Source organism: Pinus tabuliformis, chromosome 9 (assembly GCF_031772625.1).
Source record: "Pinus tabuliformis cultivar Carrire ecotype Pingquan chromosome 9, CPIR1, whole genome shotgun sequence".
In the NCBI taxonomy this organism is placed as follows: Eukaryota; Viridiplantae; Streptophyta; class Pinopsida; order Pinales; family Pinaceae; genus Pinus; species Pinus tabuliformis.
The window spans coordinates 182,833,786-182,858,383 of NC_142307.1; positions in this window are offsets into that span (position 1 = coordinate 182,833,786).

Consider the following 24,598-nt stretch of genomic DNA (forward strand, 5'->3'; position numbering starts at 1 on the left):
GCAGCAGATTGTGTTGGGGGAGCTCCGCGCGCAGTTGCAGGAACTTGGGGCATGGGCCTCACAGCCGGGAACCATCGCTACCCGTGGAGCTACGGGTATGTCAGCCACTGAGAAGCTGCTATAGGCCAAAATGGCTAATACTATTGCACTCTCGGCAAGAGCATTAACAACAGAAAATGTGGCAGATAGAGCTATTGTAGGCCAGCTTACGGGGCTTGGATTAAATCTGGTTTCCCTCCCTCGGGAAATCTTATACCAGATCCAGGACAGCGTAATGATGGAGCTACGCACTAGGGAAGGATGTGCAGTATAGGTACTTAGTGAGCAATGAATTAACATAGAACAGTTGAGCCTCCAACGTGATGAAGCGGTAGCACAAACTCAGTATTTAGAGAAAATTGTGGAGGAAGCATGTTGTTGTGCCCTTGAGTTGGAAATTGTGGCAGATTTACTTGTCAGCATACGAATCCACAAGTTGGCCAGTGGGTTCCGCGAAGCAAAGGACGAAGCCACGAGGATCCAGTTGGTCCTCAACCTGTAGATCGCAAAACTGAAACTAAAATCACAACCCTCTACACCACCAAAGGTCACAGAGTAGCGGAGAGGCATCATTCAATCTGGGAGGGAAACAATAGCATGTGCCATGCAGGAGTGCACTAGCTTGTTAGATCAGTCCCCTCTTATGCTCACTTCACTACAGGAAGACCCAACATTACAACGGTTGGAAACAAAGGCAAGGGAGCTACAACAAGCCTATGATAATGTTAGGGGGACCGCGCAGATGGTTGCTATTACGTAGTGCTTGGCCAAGATGAGGGAGGCCCAGCCTCTGAAGATTCAAGCTGATGCTGCTCGGCAAAAGGAAGTAGTGATTAAAGAATGCCTCTAGCCTTGGTTGGATGAGGCATTCATGGATTCCACCACCATTGAGTAAAAAGTGGCACACATGCAGGTAGAATATGACCTCGGATAGGCAACTGAAACTGATACTGATGCATCGGTAGCTCACGTAGAACAGGTACAGTAGATGGCGGAAGATTTTGCTGCAAGTGTAAGCGAAGCACAGAAGTTGCTGGATGACCTCCACGCGAAGATTTCTGCACCAGCCGAGTGACTCAGGACGAGTCACGAATATTGTGTTGGGGGCCTGTTGGGTAGCGGTGGCCTCACGTAACGGTTTTGGGGCTCAAAGCCCACAATTTTGGGTAAAGGTATGGTAAAGGCTCCGTTAGGTGCATGGAGCGCGAAGTATAATGAGTCAAGTCAAAGGGTTGTCTGCCCGAAAATAATGTAAGAAATATAAAGTGAGTCAACCTACCCATGGTCCACGGACCATGGGAATGTATAAATAGAGCAAGGCTCTATGGTTAGAAGCAGTTTTTTTGGAGTTTTGATAGTGAATGGAATGGGTTTATGAAGGCAATATTATATCTGCGTCTGTAAGTCCGAGTCAAGGGTATTGGTAGATAGATAGAGGCTCTGCAGCTGTGTGCATAGAGGCCTGGTAGAGTCCGCAGTTGTGTGCGCGGACCCCTGCAGCTGAGTGCGCAGGGAAGATCTGGTTGTATTGACGGAAGATATCAATAAAGATAAGTGGTTTCTGAAATATCGCGGATCTATTGTATTCTGGTTTATGCATTCGTTATATGAGTTTATGTCTTTAAGAATTATGATTGCGCACTCTAGGTTTTATTGTTAAATGTTTGCTTAAAGACTATAAAAAGAAGATCAGATCCGTATTAAATTCATTAATAAGAAAGTGCACCTGCACAAATATACGCGAAAGCCTGACTGCAGTACAGAGTGGCGCAAGGCCGCAAGACAGTTCACGACCCCTCCAGACCACATCAAGACATCCCAATGGTGCATAAACCTAGTTCCAGCACCCTCCCCTACTACCTCGGGTAAGACTTTAGTCCGCGCTCTGCGGGCTATTGCCGAAAGGGCCAGTAGTGCAGGATTTGTTTGGCTAATAACTCTTCCGAACTTGGGTTAGGCCCCAATAAGCCAACATATACATTAAGAGAAAATCGGATCAAAAACTCTCTAGATCAATTCAAATCCCCTAAAACCTAGACAACATTCTAACTTCTACTTAAAATTATTGAAATTGTCTATCCTAATAATGTAATTATAAATTCTACAAAATTATAGGGAAACAAGGAAACCAGCTTCCTCCTCTAGAAATATCTAAGACCTTCTAGGGGAGACATACAAATTTTGAACTAAATTGTTGAAATGATGCTCCTGCATCAATAACTATTGATATATCCTTGTAGGCCACCCCCTTTAGTAATAGCAATACCAATATCATTTACCTAGAACGAACTTCTTGTTGGCATTATGATACAGGTGTTGTCATTGATGGCAACTCACATAGATGACAATTCACATTGCAACAAGTTAACAGCAAAGGATTATAGATCAGACTATCGAGATTGAAAAAGAGAGGTATACGCTGGTTCATTTTGTCCAAGTAGCGTATACATGCGGGTTAATAGAACAAAAGGAGCATATACATATGCACACACTTTCATAGAAGGAAAAGCGCGTATGGGATGGAAAATCAAGGTTTTGGTCCAAGGTATTGGTCCGAGGTATTTTGTCTGAGGTATTGGTCCTAAGTGGTTTCAGTCTGAGGTATTGAGAAAGGCCTAAAACTATATAAGGAGGAGAAGATCATTAGGCCAAGGTGTGAAAGTAATTGAATATCTTATGAAGAGTTGGATTAAATATGCAGGTTATGGGTTTATGATGCTTTGCTTGATCTTAACTAAGGATGCACCTAAGTGGTTGATGATGGATGATGGATTAGGATCATAAGACCTAAAATGAATTATCATTATGTGGTTTGATCATAGTCTAGATCTGAATATTGATGCATGTTTTAATATGTAAAATTATGATCTGGGTATGACTGAAATCTGGAATAGCTGTGAAGTTTTTAAGATAGTATTTGTAGATATGTATGCTGGTTCAATTTGATAAAAGTGCATATACACGAAGGTTAGGCACATTGAAGTAGCATATACAATATGAAAAATGATGTTTGAAGTTGCAGTTGGTTTTGGTGATTGAGGTAGAGTTCTGGGTTTTGCATTGTGTTTTGGTGATAGTGTTCTGAATCTTTAGATTGATTGATTATGATTTTCTTTAGTGTTGATGAGTTTTCAGTGATTGATTAAGTTGTGGTTGATTCAGATATTGATGATTGAGTTTAAGTGATTGGTTGATGTAGATGTATTTGATGGTTTTATTGCAATAGTGATTTATTTTGAGCTTCAATGTTGTTGATGGTTCCAGTATGAAAATTGGATGAAACGTGGCCTTCAGATTGTGGTGTTTTATTCCAGGAGTATCCAGTCTGAAAATTTGTAAAATGTGGTCCTTGGAGGAAGAGAGAAGGTCATAGCCTTTTGTAAGCCAGTGCCTATGTACTGGTAAACATATCGGCCAGTACAAGAACTAGGGGGTTGGAGCTCCCTTTTAGTAGCAGCTGGAAAACGAGTGAAGGTAGGAGCCTTCTGTAGGCTGGCACCTACGTACTAGTAAATGGATCAGCTAGTACAAGAGCCAGGGGGTTGGAGCTCCATTCCACTAGCAGCTGGAAAATGAGTGAAGGTTGGAGCCTTCTGTAGGCCGGCGCCTACGTACTAGTAAACAGATCATCTAGTACAAGAGCTAGGGGGTTGTAGCTCCCTTCCAGTAGCAGATGGAAAATGAGAGAAGGTTGTAGCCTTCTGCAGGTGGGTGCCTGCATACTAGTATGAGTCTACATGAGTACAAGATTGTAAACATGTTTTTCTTATATTAAAAGAAGACAACAACAGGTGGTTTTTGTCCCGCATTGGGTTTCCACCTTAAATCTTGGTGTTCATGTGTGTTGCTTATGTGTGATGGTTTGCTCTGTTATTACTTCACATGGTTACTGTTTATATGGTTAGTGAAGTACTAATGCACTGATTAAAGATCAACATATGATGAATTAACTAAATCATAAGTTTGTTGGATATACGCTAGTTGCTTTAAAGACAGTTGTGTGTACACGTGAATTACCTTCTGTTGGCTTGTATGGGCCTGACATAGGTTCAGAGATGATTTAGCCAAACAAATCCCGGTACTACTAGCCATTTCGGCAACAGTCCGTAGAGTGCAAACTGAGGTCTCACCTGAAGTAGTATGCGAGGGTGCTAGAACCAGGTTTCTGCACTTTAGAGATGTCTGATGGTTTTTTGGTGGTCCGCGGTTTGACCCTGCACACACGTTGCTACGCGCTCCTATTAGTACCTCGCAGCCTGTAATGCTGCCTTCACACAACCCTTCTCGAGGCGCGATCCGTGTTATTACCCAAGTTCCTTACTATTAACCCGATATTATTCGATTACTTAACTTATCTGTATGAGCCCAATTATACTTAACAGTGTTCAGTATTCATATAAGTGATTGCGATAAACAAAACAATATAAATGCATAGAAAATAATACAAAAGCAGATATATAGTATTTGGAATCAAACTTCTCTTTATTATTCTTCTTCTTGGGTTACAAACTCGACTCCGCCCTGCGCACTCAGCTGCAGAGCCTCTTCCTACTACTATGACCCAAGACACTTAGACCCTTCCTTTATGCTCTCTATCTTCTAGACTCCATTCCTTCTCTTCCATCTCTTCTTTACAACTTAGAGCCTCGCTCTATTTATACAATCCCATGGTCCAGAGACCATAGGTAGGCCGACATGACATTATATTACATTACAAAACTTAGGGCGAACAAACCTATGACTCAATGTACATTCTATAGTCCGTGCCCGCAATTCGCGGAGTCTTACAATATATTTGACCAAAACTTGGGCTTTGAGCCCCAAAACATGCTGTGAGGGGATTCCATGCCCAACAGGGCCCCAACACAAAAATCGTGACTCACCCTCAAGTCACTCTGTCAGCGCGGAGTCCATCCAACTGGTCCCAAATGGCCTGAATGTTGGCAGCGCACTGTGTTGCTACCTGCTAAACTTGTTGTATTCTTGCTTCTGAACCCTCTGTGTTTGAATTGTGTCCTTACCTCTATATTGGCATCTATTGCATATGTTTATAGTCCCGTGCCCTTGTTCGGCTCCTCGAGTTGCGAAGATTGTGCTTTGGCTGGTTAGTTAGATAGTCGGCCCACCAGTGTAGGGCTTCAAGCGACTACCGTTTACTTTGCCTATGAAGGGTTCTCCATTTAGTTTGACTAGCTAGACCGCACCTCCGTCTGTGACCTCCTCAACCACATATGGTCCCAGCCAGTGCATTATGAATTTTCCCAAAAAAATTTCAAACTTACTGTCATACAGCAACACTAAGTCATTTACCTTGAAGGCACACAATTTGATATGGCGGTTGTGCCAGGCCTTTTCACACTGCTTTTGTACCTGTTAATGAAATCTAGCCAAAAACTGTTCTTCCTCAAGTTCTTCTAATTGTGTGAGCCTTTCTTTCAGAGCTTCACGGTCTGTCATTCTTGTGAGCGCTGCTATTCACAGACTAGGTATGATGTATTCCATCGGAATGACAGCTTCCATGCCATAGACTAACCGGAAAGGTGTCTGTCACATCAATTTTTTGCACGTTGTCCTGTAAGCCCATAGTACGATAGGTACACGTAGGTGCCAGTCGTTTCGCTGCATGTTGCACATTTTGGTCAGTGCACTCTCTAGTATTTTGTTGAATGCCTCTACTGTCCCATTTGTTTGTGGGTGGTACGGTGTACTTTTCTAATGATACACCTAGAACTCTTCTGTGAGTGCACTGATGGTTTCATTCTGGAAATGTGTTCCGCGATCACTCATTAAGATTTTTGGACAGCCAAATCGGGTCAACACATTTTCTAACAAAAACTTCACAGCCGTAGCATCCATGTAGTCTTTGAACGGCTGCACTTCTGCCCATCGTGTCAAGTACTCTGTTGCGGTGATGATGTAGCACATGCCTGTCTTTCCCTAAGGTTTGATCAGTCCCATAAAGTCGATTACCCATTTTTCAAATGGCTGCAGTGTCATTTGTCGATTTAATGGCATCTCGTCCCTCCATGATGGTTTTCCAGTCCTTGGACATATATCACAGGCCTTACAGTGCGCTTTCAAATCCTGGTGCAGGTTTGGCCACCACAACCCTGCACGAAAAATCTTCTGTGCGGTCACGTGTCCTGCATAGTGTCCTCTTGTAGTGCCCCCATGTGCTTCTGCGAGGATCTAACCACGTTCAAATTCAGGTAAGTATCTTCGCAATATCTCATCATTGCCCATTTTGTATAGGTGCCCCATGATGATAGAAAATTTCACCACGCGCACCACCAATTCCTTTTTTTGTTGGACTGATTATTCCTTCAGCGTAGTCCCTATTGTCAAAAAATGGATTATATCTTTGAAGTCTCCGTCCGCGATGCGCACTGTAAAGAGTTGTGCATCAGGTAGTCCCTCCTCCAAATTCATGGGTTCCTCGCCCGTCTTTATTCGTGACAAGTGATCTGGTCTTGCTTTTAAGCGTCTCAGCTTGACTATGACCTGAAAATCATATTCTTGGAATAGTAAGAGCCATATGCATATGCACCCCCCCAACACAGGCTTATTCACCAGGTATTTCAACACGGAATGGTCGGTATACATCTTGAAATGTCCTCTGAGTAAATAGTGTTGGTATTTTGGGAGTGCGTACACCATCGCTAACCCCTCATGCTCGATAGTGGAATAGTTCTTTTCTGCTTTGGATGATCTCTAACTTGCAAATGCGATCGGGTGATCCACGCCCTCCGTGCCCTCTTGTGTGAGTACTGGTCCCAGCGCAATACACGACGCATCAACATGTACATGAAATTCCACATCCAATTTTGGGAAGACCAGGATTGGAGCGGAAGCCAATTTCCCCTTCAAGACATCCAAACTCTTCATGCAATCATCATTCCAGCAATATGTAACATCCTTTTTCAATAGCTTTTCCACTGGCGCTGTTATTTGGGCATAACTTTTGATGAACTTCCTATAGTATATGGTATGTCCCAAAGTAGCACGCAATTGTTTAACACTTTGCGGTGCTTCCAAATTTAGAATAACGATAATCTTCACAGGGTCCACCATCAGTCCTTGGTTTCAGAACACATGTCCTAGCAGGTTTCCAAAGGGAACGAGGAATGTGCACTTCTTAAGGTTCAACGCAATCTGGTGTCAGCAGCAAGTATCCAGCATCAAGCGTAAGCTTGCTACATGGTTCTTAACTAATCCAAAGATAGTCCAATCATCTAGATAGACCTCCAAGAACTTGTGGATGTATTCTTTGAATGCAGCCACAATAATGCGCGAAAATATGGCTGACGTGTTCTTCAATCCAAACAACATAACGGTGTATTGAAAGCAGCCCCATTCTCTTGCGAATGTCATTTTTCTCCTATCTTCCGGCGCGATCTTAATCTGATGGTACTCTAAGAACCCATCCATGAATGAGTATGCTTCCTAACTGCCAACATTCTCCAGTACTTCATCTGTGAATGGTGTAGGGAATGGATCATGTACACAGGCATCATTCAACTTCTTGAGGTCCACGCATATTCTTATTTTGCCCTTATACTTTTTCTCCTGTACTACCATAGGACTCACCCAGTTGGATTCTTCCATTGGCTCAATAATTCCGGCTGCGAGCATTTTGTCTAATTCTTCATGGACCTTTTCTTTATATTTCGGATTCAAGCAGTAAGGCCGCTTCTTAACTAGCTTCGCGTCAGGTTTCAGGGTGATCTTCATCATTCCTAAGTCGCCAAAGATCCCTTTTAAGTCCGTAATTTTGGTTGGGAACAAGTCTTGGTATTCGTAGAGTAACTCAACGGCCTTATCCATCATGGCATCATCTCAAAAGTCCCTAAGCATTGCATACTTCGGCTCCGCCTCCGTTCCAATGTTTACCTGCTTTGTTTTTAGCAGCATGGTGATGTCGGGATCCTCAAGTGATGGTCCACGAATCTCGTGAAATCCTTTCATTTCTGGAATGTTAATGTTTTGTGGGTCCTCATCCTCCTCCTCAACATTTACGTTGTAACACTCTAGCACGTAGCTCAGTTGTGTCACCCATTCTGGCTGAAGTACTTCCATTGGCTCCTGGGGTATTTTGAATATAGCTTCTTTTACTGCCTGTAGTGCATCGTCAACAGTATCCCACCAACGATGTTCAAACGTGAAAGTTAACAGAAATCCCTCACACAAGACGTCCCATTCGCTTGTACCATGGCAGAGCTCTGTCTCAGTATACCAATTCATGGGTATGACATCCAGGGTATGATAGAATAAATGTACCCATTCAGGCTGTGGCTCTTCCCCATAGACCTCAGTCCATTTCGCAAGGTGTGTACGTGGATCATCTCATCTGTCATATTTGTCTACTAGCCATATCTGCAGTTTCCCAAATTGTAGGTGCATCATTCTTTTGCATCCGCGCTAGTCTTCAAAACTTCCTTGATGCGTACCGCACCACCTTGTGGGCGTCACGCACAGTGCCCATTTCAAAGCATCGAACTGATGTTGTTCTGGTACTGCGTTTTCAATTTTGTTCAAGAATTCATCCACCATCGTCAACCCGTCATACATAGGCAGGTCCCTTACCTCTGTTGTCACGCAGTGCAGTGATCTAACCATCATGTTGCAATTAAGCGTCGTTACTTCGTGCAGCCGATTTTTCCAGCACTCTATTTCTTCATCTGAATCCAAAGTGCAGGAGCTTTCGCACTCCCATGAAATCCTACCATTTGTAGTCAAGTTTACCCAATCATGTTCTTGTGTGGTTATCTTGTAGATGTAATCAAGATCATCATCGCTATCATCATCGCATGTTGGTTCAGTGTATCATGCTCCTTCAACTGGATCTAGTGGTACTACTACGTGTAGTGAATTTTTCTCAAAAATCATTTTGCGCTTCTTCAGATTGATGACTCTGTTCATATTGGTGGCCCAGTTTATTCCTAGCAGTGTGGGATAGGGATTATTGTCATCGACAATCTCTATCACTTCAAAATCCACCTGCACGCTTGCACCTTCAATATCCACCATTACCACTTGCAGTCTTCCCATGGGCAAGATCTTCTGGGTCTGCCCATGTGTTCCCATATTTGTTTGAGTAGTAAATTCACGTCCGATCTGAGATCCAGGATTACCTGATCCATTTCATACTCGCCGATTTGCGCAGTCAACCTCATTTCCCTTCCTATGTGTAATGCATGCTTTCCCAGTTTCCGGACCATGCACGGTTCTCCTGACCCTGCACACCTAGTAATAAGTTCCTGTAGTCCTTTTATTGCCTTGCTATCATGTATAAGTTTCATGCATGTCTCCAGAAAGGCAGTGAGCATTGAAGGATCCATCCCTGGTTATAGTTGATCCTTACTACCTGAAGTGGAGGCCTCTGTGAAGCTCTTCTTAGCTTCCATGAATTTCTCCTTCGCGCATTCTATATCAAATATGGGTTCCTTTGTAGGAGCCTTGTGAACCCATGCACTTTCTTTTGACTTCTTACCTTTATCATCGCCAGTGGTCATATCGCTCCCAAGCACTATGTTTACATTTGGGTGTTCTTTGCGCGGCTCAGACCTCATCATCTACAAATTCTAAGTCGGAGGAGGTTGGAGTACCCCTTTTTCGCACAGCATCGTTATCAATGTAGGGCAGTATTCTGCCTCATGATCAAACTGAGTACAGTACAAACATGATGTCCTTGTCGGGTTTGTACAATCGCGGGAATAGTGCCTTGACCCTCCACAATTGTAACAAATTAGTTTTCCACGACCCCTTACTGGTCCCATTCCACCTTGACCTCATCCGCACCCATGAAATCCAATGTGCACCATTCCTGTATTTGGGTCGAGGGCTCGTGTTTTGGTCTGCACCTTGTAGGCAAGAGTCCAATCCATCATTAGTTCGTAGCTTCTGCAGGTGCGTTCATCATGGCCTACTGACCTGCAGAAATTACAAAACAATTGCTGGGACGTCTGCGTATACTTCTGCAATAGATGAAAATTGTCCATAGTGTGTTTTCCTCCTATCTGATAGATCGCGCACCATAGTGCAGGTGTTGTGCTTGGTCCTGCTTGTGTCTCAGGTCTTAACGGCATCAGCCCTCCTCCCGCCAAGTAGTTCGCGAACACTGGACAGTGGTCCTTGTCATGCCCCTTAAGATGTAGGTAAAGTTCCCTCTATGGGCAGAGGTGACCCCTCTAGCCCTAGAGTGGGTCTAGTCATAGCAAGACAAAACAATAGCTAAATTCCTTAAACAGTCATTGTTGAAAGAGCCTACCTCAAACTGGTGTTCGATGAAGCTTTCATTATGCCGCTTTAGCTATCGTTTCCTTCTCCTCGATGAAAAATTCTCCTAAAACAACACAAGAGAATAACAGAACACGTGACAGAGTACAACAATGATCTATTTACTTACAGAGTCAAGGAACCATAAGCTATCAAGTATATTTTACACAAGACATAAGAAATCACCATTGATTGTATTAAAATGAATAAAAGCAAAGCTTACAACCAAGCCTTGACGTCGAAAGCTTTCTCGGAGGGTCCAACCGATATGTTTCTTCAAGCATTCACTCTCAAAAGGTCTCCCAAGTAGATGATGAATCTCTCTCTCACTCAAAAGCACTAATACAAGGCTAAGGCAATCCACAACCAATTGCTAAACTATCAACAATTCACACTGCAAACTATCAAACTCACACCAAAGCTAGTTAATTTTCTCAAATCCAAAAACTAGCTGATCATAGCAATATGGAGTGCTTTTATAAGAGGAGGAGCCTCCATAAAATGAGGGAGAGGGAGCTTATCCTCAAGGGAGGTTTCTTAAAAGGTGGAACCACCATCCTAGAGGAGGAAAGGCGAACTCCCTTGACCCAACAACCAACTCTAGAACCACCTAGAAGCATTCTGTTTGAACTAATTCGCCATATCTGGATCATCACAAGTCATACACTAGGGCTCAGAGACGACGTCCCATGGAAGTAGTGTGTTTAGAGCCATCGTCGCAATAAGGATCTTGATGACTTGTGCCGAGCCCTAAAATTCGACCGTCACAGGAAATAGATGTACCCTTGCGACGTTATAGTTCATTATAGAGAATCGTCACAAGTAGAATGATGTTTACTTGCGAAGATGCAGAAACATGGGTAAAAGGGTCAATTTTTAGGATTAGAGAGCACTTGTTTAATCTTCTTGAATGAGTGGGAAGATATGGACATATTTATTTGATGTATGACACAGCGGAGATGTCGCTCAGAGACGGACTTTATCTGAAATCAGGGGATATGAGGCCAGGGAAAAATTACTATGTAACAGATGCCCCATAAAGCATGAAGCCCAAGAGAGTGGGAGGGGTGAAATGGTTTGCGAAATCATAAACGAATTGGAACACCATTGCTGAAAACCTGTAGGCACAAGTACAACTGATATCTTTGACAGTGAAATACATGTAGTCTAGGCATGGGTGCAGCCATCCAAAAGACATATGAAACTTGGTTTGTGGTATGGACACAGCCAACCAGTTGATAAGACCATATATAAAGATAGAGGTATGGTCGTATCCATCCAGAAAGACTCAGGTATGGTCACACCCATCCAATCAAAGAGTCATGTATGTAATCACGAACCAATCCACGCAACCTGAACTTATGTAATCTTAGTCTAGGGTCTTGAATCCTAACCAATCATAGTACAACTTCTAATATGCAAATAGATGTGCCGAAGTCGAGCATACTAGAAAATCGCTTGATTACCGGCCAATGATGTAAACCGTTAACAAGCACGAGAGAGACCACCAGTAATGTCAATGGTTCTCAAGGTATTGCCAGTACAATCCACAAAGTGTGAAGAATGATCTGGACTCGAACACTTGTGGAATCACCATATTGAAGACCAATGATGCAAGTCTGTCGTTGAGCGCCAAGAACTTGCCATTGAGGCATGCAAGCTCTAAGGTACCGAAAGGAATATCTAGATCGACTCCCTGGATAATGAGTTGGTGTCGATAGGAAGTGATCCGTCGCAGGAGGGCCATAATGTTTCCCTCATCGATGACATGAGACAAGGAATAGGATGAAGATGGATGAAACTGAGAATCAGAGGAGGAGGTAAGGGTGCAAACTCCAGAAGGATTAAACTCTTGAACATATCGGTGACATGACTCCAGAAAGAGGTAGTATTTTGGTACCAAGGGATTGAAGGTCTGAGGAGACAACAAGGATCAAATGGAATGGGGAAAAATGACAAACCCAAACCCCGGAAGGCTAAATGACGATGTGAGGATATCCCAAACCTGGCGAGAAGCAAAAGTGTCGATGTTCAAGAGTGACTAGCTGCCATAAGTAACCAATGAGGATTTCCAAATTTTTCCCCCACCATTTCCGGCGAGTACCCCAATCATTTTTGAAAAACAAGCTTGAAGGGGATAGCATATGCTTGTGATATAAGTTCTTCCTTCGGAAAAATCCAACCTAGTAAAATTTTAATGAGCCCTAGGGAGGAGAAGCTAGGGTCTCATCATGATGACGAGTCCAATGTCGTCAGGGTTTATTGAGTCTGACATAGGGAAAACTCGGAGTCTTTTCCCTGTTTAGAGAGTTTGAAAAAGACATGGAAAAGAAAACTCTAGGGGGGCCCCTTTTTGTAAGTTTGTGTCCCTCAAGCCCGAAAAGGTAGAAAACAATACTCGAGAGAACTGCTTGGTCATTTTGACCAAGGAGTACTTTTCGTAACTAGTGTTCCCGATCCAAAAAAGTAGAAAATTGATCGGAGACATGACGTTTCATAACCAAAAACGAGCTTGAAACGACAAAATCCTGGCCATCTTTTCGTTTTTAAATGGTCGAAAAAGAGCTGAAAGAAGACCGCCATTTTTATTCTCTTTAACGAGTTAAAAAGGGAAAAATACTTGGCAATCTTTTCATATTTTATGAGTCAAAAAAGAGCTTAAATAGGACTCGCGGGAAATTTCACGGTATGTACCAAGCATGCATCGATTAGAACTCATATCCGTCACACCTGTTCCTATACAGAAACCCAAGTGTAACACCTATTACACAAAGATACATGTTAAATATTAGAAAAACCTAAGTTAAAAAACCCTAAAACCATAAGGAAAACCCATAAACTATAGGAAAACCCAAAACCTATAGTTAAAAACCCTAAAATTTTAAAAAACAATTTTACATTGCTTCGAGTTTTTAACCTTGGTAATTTTTCAAAACAACGCGTACCTGTGCAAATTGGAGGTCGATTTCTATAGCTGGAGTCATCCATTCTACGCCAATCTTTCACCAAGTAAGTATATCGGCCTCGCCTCTATGTTTTGAGTGTTTTCAATTCTAATTTCATGCATTTTGGTCAAGTTTGGGTGGATTTTTCATTCCAAAAAATCGCCCCGGTCATCGTAGAAGTCCCCTGTAGGTTCACGACGATCAGAAATTTTACACATGCCAAAATCAACATCGTCGCAGGAAACACGTGTATTCCTGCGAAGATCTGGAAAATGGTGAACTGTGAAAGAGGACCGTTGCAACTGTTTTAGAAACAGCTATGATGACGCAAAAAACATAAAATTTTAATTTTTTACACCATTTTAGAAGATGAAAGCGACTCAAGCAAGTTCTAATCAGTTGATATTTGCATATGTAGGGCGTAAAATGGTGTTTGCATGGCAAGAACGCACACACGACGCCGATGATGAAAGAGGTGCAATGGACCCGCAATGCATGCAAGTTCTTTGGAACTGCGAATTGTTGAAATTTTTCCTCACGTCTCTTTTACGAGCGCAATTGGACTTGCTAGAGTTCTTCATTTTCTCATGGAACGTGACAAAGGGTAAGTTCATAATCCAGGGGCAGGAGATTGATTTTAACGCGACAGACATATACTTTCACACTGGATTATCTTGACGATGAGAGAGACCCCACATGGGCGGTGTGCGGGTCCTCGAAGAGTCTCTAGATATGTTGATTGCACGAGTGTGCACGGGGGCACACAAGACACCCACTAGTGGACAGCTACAGATCCCAATAGTGGAGGACTTGTCACTGTGCATTTTATTGTTTATGATCACGAGAGCAGCAGGCTCTCAGGCCAAACAAGAGGCAACTAAAGCCCAACTGCAGTTGGATTTAGATTTCCTTAATCCTACCATGTATGACTGGGCATAGGTAGTGTCTCTGAATATGAAGAGATAGTTGACTAAATGTCAGTGAGGAGAGACAAAGTAGTTCAGGTACGGGTCCATTCTGGTACCGCTCATGCTGGAGCAGGTACCAGTACTTCAACTACAGAATATGCGAGTCCCTTTGCCGGGACCACGAGAGACTCGTATCACCAGATGGGCACATGTGATTCCATGAGGAGGTGGTGGTCAGCCAGTATCCTGAGGTCCTGACTTCACGGAGTGGCTGCATCATTAGCAGGTATTTGTTGAGGACTGGCCCTATGCAGGTATAGACTTCAAAGGAGATCCAAACATGCTACTCCCACACAAAGAGCAGTTGGACGAGCGAGGTAACCTGCTTGGTTAACCTCCATACTTTTTATATTTTAGTTTTTCATTTTATATTGTTTTTGGATTTTAAATGTGTATGTCATAATAATTATGTTCAATATTGTAGATGTCAGACCTCAGAGACCGATGGGTCTTGCCCCTACAACTTGGAGGGGAGAGAACAGAGAGCTGGCTCTACCACTTCCAGGTGGTGATGCAGAGGAGGAGATAGCCCAGATCTTAGAGGGTTTGATCGAGGGGATCCCAGACTATAGAGGGTTTGAGGAGATCCTGCAACAGTATCAGCGACACACTGCGAGTGTGTCGAATAGGGTTCGCAGGCTACTCAGATGAGTAGTTCGAGTAGTGGTCTGCTACAGAGAGTAGAACCCACCACAGTAGTCGCCTAAGTTTCCTTGTCTGATTTTTTGAGAGACATGTGTCTCAGATGTAACTTAAACATATACATTATTTTTTTGAGCATCTCGGTGCATCACACGATATATATTGATTTATGTTTTATGGTTTCTATTTGTTATGTATGAAAGTTTTTCCATGACTTATGATTGTGCAAATGTCCACTTAATATATAATTTACTAATATATCAATTAATATTCATAACACCTGCATCAAAGACAAAGAACACAGTAAACAAGAAATCACCTAACTCACCAAACCATAAGAGGTACAATGGTGCATGGGTTCATTTTTACGCAAGCTTAAACCATGGAGAACTATGCTTGAATAAGATTAACATGCCCCTGACATAATAATCCACCACAAGGTACATGGCCCCCAAGTGTCATTGCATTCAACGAAGTGGATGTAATAAAGGTTGAAATGACGAGACCTCAAACAAAGAATCGATTGGGATATGACGAGATCTCAAACAAAGACTCGTGTGACAAAGGGGAAAATTGTTTCATCTATTAATGAGGTTGACACAAGATAAGAACTATCCTCGGGTCCTTGTTTCATTGTTTAACGAGGTTGACACAAGATCAGAACTATCCTTGAACACCTTGTTTCATTTTTTAACGAGGTCGACACAAGATCAGAACTATCCTTGGACTCGTGTTCATGGGCCATATGAAAACATTACTCCCAATAGATCTTCACTGGATGGAAGAAACACACTCTGGGAGGAATAAATGTCATTGGGCACCAATGACAAATTGGGTTCCAATGCCCCCAGTACATGGTGTAGGAGACCATCTGCATGATCATTAACAAATGCAGAGGTGGAACGGGTAGCCACATAATTGACCTATGGTGGGGAAGGCACTGCTTGCGGACAAGAACTGAGAGGGGATGATGGTGGCACAGGAGGCACTGGGGGAATAAATAATGACAATTGATTTATAGTCACCATTCTTCCATCATGCGGAAAACAAACCACACGGAAAAGCAAAGAAATAAGAGACCCCATGGCATAAATATAATCATGGCTAAGGAGGAGACTGAAATCTAAAGCACCTTGGACAACCATCGGGTCTATATAAATGGTTTTTCCTCCCAAAGTAACATGGAACTTTGGAAGGATCCCTAAAGGTTGATGAGTTCCTTCGTTGAAAGCCAACAGATTTTGACTGACAGGCACAAGCTGTGGGGAACCCAAAGCTTGCCAAGTAGTTGAAGACATGAGGCTAATAGACGCACCTTCATCCAAGAGAGTGCCAGGCAGTGCCTTATTATAGGCGTGTATGGTAATCTAGAAAGGCACATAGGATGGAAGGCGGAATGTAGTCAAGTGACTCCAGTCGAAGGAGATGACAGAACCACTTGGTGGGGGCATCGTGTGAGTTCCCCCCTACTCTACAGGAACCGAAGAAGGACTCTCTTGATCAACTAGGATAGGAGGGTCGTTCTCAGACTCAGGAGAATATAATGAGATGAGAAGAACATGAGCAGTGTAATCATGATTCTCTTCAGGAACAAAGTGAACAACTGGTGGTGAACCCAAGTCGACACTCTTTCCGACCAATGGTTGGTCAGGAACAAGTTGAGTGCAGCCAGGCTCAGGAAGTGGAGGATGGACAAGAGAAGAATCCAAGTCAATCTCTTTGTCAATGGGGAGAGGTTTTGAGGAGAGCCTTTGATAACCCACTGGAAGTGGAGGCGAAGAAGCTGTAAGACTTTCCAAAACAGTGTAAGCATTATCCATGAGCGGACAAAGGTGAAGGAGATGGTTGCCTTCACATAGTCTACAGGGGAATCGAATTTTCCCTTTCTTCTTACCACTACCAATTGAAGATTGAACATCGACATGAGCTTTAGAGGACGATGAGGGATGAGCCAGATCGTGAGACCATGCTTCTAAGATCCTAGGAATACCAGGAAAATCTCGAGGAATATGGTCTCCCTTACATAGTTTACAAGGAAACTTAACCTTCCGTGGAGGATCAGAAGATGTCTTGGCATGAGATATACTCGGAGTGATAGCTGCATGGGTGGCCTCTCGCTTATCCAACTTCTTCTTGTTCTTCGTCTTCCTCTTCTTCTTCTTAGCCTCCTGGTCATTTGATGTGGAACTTTCACCAGGCGAAGTAGGAGAGGAGGATGAATAAACAGGGGAAGAAGGCGAAGGCTTGACCCTAGAATCATCGTGTCATGATTCAAATGAAGGAGATGGTGGAACAGGGGTCATAACGCTCAGGACCACCGATGTCGAAAACAACCAAATGGGCAAACTGATGGTTAACCCAGGAAAAGACAATGTTGCCATATACAGAGCATCAACATTTCCAAAAGGAAGAAACGAACCAGGATTCCCATTTGGGGGAAGACCTTGACTGGTAGACTCAAGGAATGTGGGCATAGGAAAAAACCTTGAAACACACTCGCAATGTAACCAAGAACTTTAACTGTTACCGGGAATATTTTGTGGGCAGTAAATTTTATGACACAGGAACAAAACTTGACCTTTTCATGTTTCAAGAGTCGAGAAAAGGACGAAAGGGTGACTCTATTGCTTTCAAGGTTTAATGAGCTTGAAAGGAATAGTGCTCAGATGATCCTTTTCTTTTAAGGAGTCAAAAAGGGATGAAAGTGACTACTTTCGAGTACTGGACAAGAGGTTTACCAGACAAACCGCAAAACTACATATACACCTTTGTGATCAAATGAAAGAGAAATGACCAAGGACTTTCTGTACGACAATCAATCTTCCTGAATGTTGTGTTCGGTGCGTTATGGTTCATAAGGCGGCATAATCAACTTCCTATGGATGATAGGATGATAACCTAGTGGGGTCTCTCAATATATACTTGACGGTATGGGGAGCAAAATTCTGTACTAGTAGCGATTAAATCATAGAAGGAGGAATCACCCAACCTTAGCGAAAACAATAGTGACTAGGTTTAACTACGCTCGAGCACGTCTCTAGCCTAGACCTCTAGATAAATGTGTGTTAAGTTCCAATGCATTTTTAGGTTCATTCAATAGATTTTAAGAGTTAATCTTGGATTAAGTTTCGATTTTCAGGCCCTACCGAATGTATTTCAACAATTCCTAGGATGTAGCTACAATGAGTAAAGCACCATTCATTTTGATGAAAAACTACCTAAAGGAGGGTAAAGAGTTCATTTTCAAGCGAATGCAAACCAAGACAAGCAAATGCAAACACTAAGAAACACAATGCATCAATACACCAATCTCACAACTACTAATGAAAGATTTAAACTTTGCTTCCTAATTTCTCAATCATGAAAATTCAGTAATGCAAATGTGCTTTCACTTTCATATGCCGTATGAATGCAATATTTTGATTTTTGGAATTTTAATGACAAACAAGCAAGTGTAAACCTGATTGATCCAAACAAATGTGATCTATGTTTGATAGTGCGGAAATCAAATCAACATGAAGATTTGGTTTAATAACCAAACACTAAAGACCAATCAGAAAAAAAACAAGAAGTAAAACTGCCTCAAGCAAATCAATTAGATGGTTGTGGGAGAATCTTGGATGGACGAGTAACCCAAAAAAATGACTTCTTGACGAAACCTTTAATAGAGTTAGGTCACATGGTCTGAAAACACAAGATTCACTAAATAAAACCAAAGAGAAAGTGCCTTAACCCAGATGCAGCCAAAACAAGTTGCTGAGAGACAAGAAACAGTAGGGGACAAGCAACACTGGTTAATTTAGGAGGTAAAGTTGTAAAAACCAACGTGTACAGGAATCGTTGCAAGGCTATAACTAGCAACCTGAGATGAAAGGAAAATCATCACAAGCCAAAAGCTAGCAACTGGGAAATGTCATCGCAGGTGTACACTTGTCTTCTGCGACGGTCCAATTTCAAGAAATGTCACAACTGTACGATGGGTTATCTGTGATGTGCAGGTTTACCAAAGAGGACAGGTGCAACGTCGTCGCAGCTGTTAAGTTGTAAACAGTGACAATCTCAATTTAGAGAAAAAATCAAAGCAAGAACACCTAAAGGACACTAGACTAATCTCCCAGATAGTGAGAGGGACTACTAGATTGACTTAGGTAACCTAGAACACTGATGGCTTGGCCCGAAACTCAAGAGACACTAAACCATAAACAAATCAAGAGCAAACCAATAGATAACACATAAAGGACTCCCCAGCGGAGTCACCAACGTGTGATGTAGGTAAAGTTCCCTCTACAGACAGAGGCAACCCCTTTAGCCCTAGAGTGGGTTGTGATGTAGGAAAGTGTTCCCTCTGCGGATAGAGGCAACCCCTCTAGCCCTAGAGTGGGTCTAGTCACAAACAAGGACAAATCAACAACAGTTTTTCTTAAACACTTCAAGTTGGAGGCCTACCTCAACCGGTGGTTGATGGAGTTCCATTGCACTGCTCCAGCTTCTTCTTCCTTCTTCTAATGAGTAATCAGCCTGAAACAATGCAAAGGAAATACAACAAAGAACATAATTGGAACAACAATGATCTATTTACCCATAAAGTCAAGAAGTCATGAGCTATCTAGCACATTACATACAAGACATAGGAAAACATCATTGATTGCATTAATTATGAAATAGAGTAAGCTTACAACCAAGGTCTTGACATCACAAGCCTTCTCAGAGGGGTCCAACCAGCTTGTTCTTCAAGCATTCACTCTTGAAGATGGATCTCCCAATACACAAGTCTCTCTCACTCACAAGTTTTACACAAGATCAAAGGCACTTCACAACCTTCCTCAAGCTATCAACAAACCCACAATTGTCACACTCACACCAGCTATCTAACAAGCTCACAAGCACTAACAGTACTATCAGCAATCACTCCAAAGACTAAGAATTCCAAAACTAGCAGCACATAGCAATGGTGAGAGTTAAAATAGGAGAAGGAGTCTCCATGAAGGGTGGGAGGATGAGCTTATCTCCAAGGAAGGTAGCACAAATGATGGAACAACCATGCCAGAGAAAGGAAGGCGACATAAACTAGGCCAACAACCAAGTCTGGAGTCATCTGGAAGGTTGACTGTTGGAACAAATTCACCCAAACTGGATCATCGCAGTCACATAACTGGTCTGCCGCGTTGACATCGCTATTTCATAATGGAGATAGTCAGGTCATCGTGGGAAACCACAAGAAATAGTGGCGCTGACACATGAAATTCGACCATCGCGGGAATCACGTGTACTTCCACGATGGCAGCGCTTCTGGACTGTTTTGGAGTGCTCTTCAGGACATTTATTTGGCTAACAGACGCGATGATGCAAAAACCTTTGAAAAAGTGGGTCATTTGGCAACATCAGAGAGCATGAGCATGAATGATTTTGGACTCATGACACAGTAGGAAGACTGGGATAAAGGCAATGACAAATTACTGTGTAACAGATGCCCCCTAAGGTATGAAGCCCAAGAGAGAGGGAGGGGTGAAATGCTTTACGAAACTGACTGAACTGGAACATCATCTGGAAGAACCTGCACACAAGTACAAATGATATCTCTGATAATGAAGTACATGTAGTCTAGGCATGAGCGCAGCCATCCGAAAGACATACGAAATAGGTTTGTGGTATGGATGTAGACATCCAGCTAATGAGACCACGATGATGATAAAGGTATGGTCGCAGCGATCCATGAAGACTCAGGTTTGGTCGCAGCCATCCATCAATGAGTCATGTAATCATAAAACCAATCCATGCAGCCCGAACATGTGTAATCTGAGTTCGGGGTCTTGAACCCATCTGATGATAGTACAAATTCTAACATGCAAATAGATGTGCTGAGGTCGAGCATGATAGAACATCGCTTGATTACCGGCCAATGATGAAAACCATTAACAAGCGCGAGAGAAACCACCAATAATGCTAATGGCTCTCAAGGTACTGTCTAGCACAATCCACGAAGTGTGAAGAAGGAGCTGGAGTCGAACACTCGTGGAATCACCCAATCGATGACCAATGATGAAAGTCGATCGTCAGGTGCGAAGAACTTGCCATTGAGGCATGCAAGCTCTAAGGTACCAAAGGGGATCTCTAGATCAATCTCCTGGATAATGAGCTGATGTCGATAGGAGACGACCCGTCGCAGGAGGGCCATAATGTTTCCCCCATCAACGACACGAGATAAGGAACAAGAGGTAGATGGCGAAACAGAGTACCAGAGGAAAAGACGAGGGTGTAAACTGCAGAAGGATTATACTCTTGAACATGTTGGCGACACGACTCCGGAGGGGGGTGGCAGCATTCAGGCACCAAGGGATCAGAGGCTCGATGGAGACGGCATGAATCAGATGGAATGAGGCTAGAATGATAACCCAAACCCGCGGAAGGCCAAATGACGATGTATGGATGTCCCAACCTGACAAGAAGCAAAAGTGTCGATGTTCAAGAGTGACTAGTTGCCATAGATAATCAATGATAAACCTGCTATTGAGTCCAACCTAGTAATAGTTTAACGAGCCCTAGGAAGGAGAAGCTCAAGTCTCGTCATGGTGATGAGTCCAATGTCATCAGGGTTTAACGAGTCCGACATAGGTAAAACTCGGAGTCTTTTTCATGTTTAGAGAGTTTGAAAAAGACACGGAAAAGAAAACTCCAGGGGGGTCCTTTTTCGTAGAGTTGTGTCTCTCGAGCCTGAAAAAGTATAAAATGATACTCGAAAGAACCACCCGACCATTATGATCGAGGAGTACTTTTCGTGATTAGTGACTTTGACCTGAAAAAGTAGAAAAGCGGTTGGAATCACGTCGTTTCGGAACCAAGAACGAGCTTGAAATGACAAAGGCCCGACAATCTTTTCATGTTTACATGGTCGGAAAAGAGCTTAAAGTTGACCGCCTCTTGTTTCTTTTAACGAGTCAAGAGGAAAACTCGGCTATCTTTTCATTTTTTATGAGTCAGAAAAGAGCTTAAAGGAGACTCATCCTAGAGGAATGAGTGGTATAAAGGGTAGCAACTGGTTCCGGCAATGGTGGAACTGCTCAAAGCATGTAATGGTTAAGAGGCTGGCTAATAAAACCACTCATCACTGCGGTTCCTCAGGAAAGGAAAAACAACCAAGTGAAAGCATATGATTGGCCAAAGAGATGGTGGTGATGGAATGAAACAACCAAGGCTCATCTAGCAGAATTTAGTGGATAAAAACAACAATCACAAGGTATAAATCAGGTATGGGTTCACTTTTACACAAGCTTGAACCATGGAGAACTCTGCTTGGATTCAGTTTCATGTTTACACAAGCTTGAAACGAGAAACTATGCTTGTTATAAGTTCGCATGCCCCCTGCATAATGATGCAAATCGAGGTACATGCCCCCCAAGCTTCATTGCATTCAACGAGGAGGATGGAATGAAGGTTCACATTCGAGATCTTGGAAAGACTCGACTTGGATTTTATGACATCTTAATCAAAGACTCGATTTGGAAAGGGGAGTTGTTTCATTTTTTAATGAGGTTGACACAATGAAAAATAACTATCCTCATAACCCTTGTTTCATTGTTAACGAGCTTGACACAAGATCAGGAACTATGCTCGTACACCTTGTTTCATTTTTAATGAGGTCAACACAAGATCAGAACTATCCTCAGACTCTTGTTCATGGGCCACACGAGAACATGGCTCCCAAGAGGTCTTCGCGGGATGGAAGAAACACACTCTAGGAGGAATAAATGTCATGATGCACTAATGACAGATCGGGTTTCAATGCCCCCAGTACATCTTGTACCAGACCAGCTGCATGGTCATCAACAAAGGAAGAAATGGAACGGGTAGCCACATAATTAACCTATGGAAAGGAAGGTATTGTTGGTGAGCAAGAACCAATAAGGGGTGATGGCTGCGCAGGAGGCACCGGGGGACTAACGAATGATAATTGATCGATGGTCACCATTCTTCCATCGTGTGGAAAACAAACCACACGGAAAAGTGAAGAGACGAGGGCCCCCATGGCATAAACATAGTCATGGCCAAGGAGAAGATTGAAATTTGCACCTTGGACAACCATGACATCTATATAGACGGTTTTGCCCCCCAAAGTAACAGGCAACTTTGGGAGAATTCCCACAGGTTGACAAGGTTCTCCGTCGAATGCCAACAGATTCTGTGTGACCAGCACAAGCTATGGGGAACCCAAAGCTTGCCAAGTAGTGGAAGGCATAAGACTGATAGACGCACCCTCATCCAAGACAGTGCCAGGTATTGCCTTATCGTAGGCATATACTGTAATCTCGAAAGGCACATAGGATGGAAGGCGAAAAGCAGTCAAGTGACTCCAATCGAAAGTGACGGCCAAACTACTTGGTGGGGGAATCGTATGATTGCCCCCGTGCCCCCCAGGAACCAGAGAAGGACTCCCCAGATCAGCTGGGATAGGAGAGTCGTTTTCAGACTCTGGAGAATCTGATGAGACGAGAAGAACATGAGCATGATGCTCTCCCGAGATAGAGCGATCAACAGGTGGTGAACCTAAGTTGACACTCTTTCCGACCAATGGTTGGTCTGGAACAGGTTGAGCGCAACCAGGCTCGGAAGAAGGAGGACGGACAAGAGAAGAATCTGAGTCAATCTCTTTGTCGATGGAGGGAGGGTCTGAAGAGAGCCGCTGATAACCAATGGGGAGTTGGGGTGAAGAAGCTGTAAGACTTTCCAAAACGGCGGAAGCTTTATCCATGAGCGGACAAAGGTGAAGGGGATGGTTGCCTTCACATAGTCTACAGGGGAATCGAATATTCCCGTCCTTCTTACCATTTCCAGTTGCTAGGATAGCATCGCCTTGAGCTTCAGAGGATAATGAGGGATGAACTGGATTGTAAGACCATACTTCTAGGATCCTTGGAATGTCAGGACAATCATGAAGAAGATGGTCACCCTTGCATAACTTACAAGGGAACTTAACCTTCCGCGGAGTAGCAGAAGGTGGTTCGACTTGGGGTGGACTCGGAGCGGTAACTGCACAGGTGGCCTGGGGTTTATCGGACTTCTTCTTCTTCTTCATCATCTTCTTCTTCTTCTTAGGCTCCTGGTTGCTAGGTGTGAAGCTTTCACCAGGCGAAGGGGGAGAGGACGAGGAAGAGATAGGAGAAGAAGGCGTAGGCTCAACCTTGGATTTAGCATGTATTGGTTCGGACGACGGAGACGGTGGAATAGGAGTCGTGACACTCGAGACCACCGAGGTTGAAAACAACCATACAGGCAAACCGATGGTTAACCCAGGCAAAGACAATGTTGCCATATATGGAGCACCGACATTTCCAAATGAGGGAAATGGACCAGGATTTCCATCTGGGGGAAAACCTTGGCCGGTAGACTCAGGGAATGTTGCCATCGAGAACGAGAAAGAACCCTACTCAAGCTAACACAAATAAGATCTAACCGGGTAAATGTGAATTGTGGCCAAATAAATTTTAAGACACAGGAAAAAAACTTGACCTTTTCATTTTTAAAGAGTCGAGAAAAGGACAAAAGATGACTCTAGTCACCTTCGAATATTTAATGAGCCTGAAGTGACAAGTGCTCAGATGAACCTTTTCTTTTAGGGAGTTCGAAAAGGAACGAAAGTGACTACTCTGGAGAACTAGGCAAAAGGTTTACCTGACAAATCCATAAAACTGCATATACACCTTGGCAGTCATATGAAATCCAAGGACTTTTCGT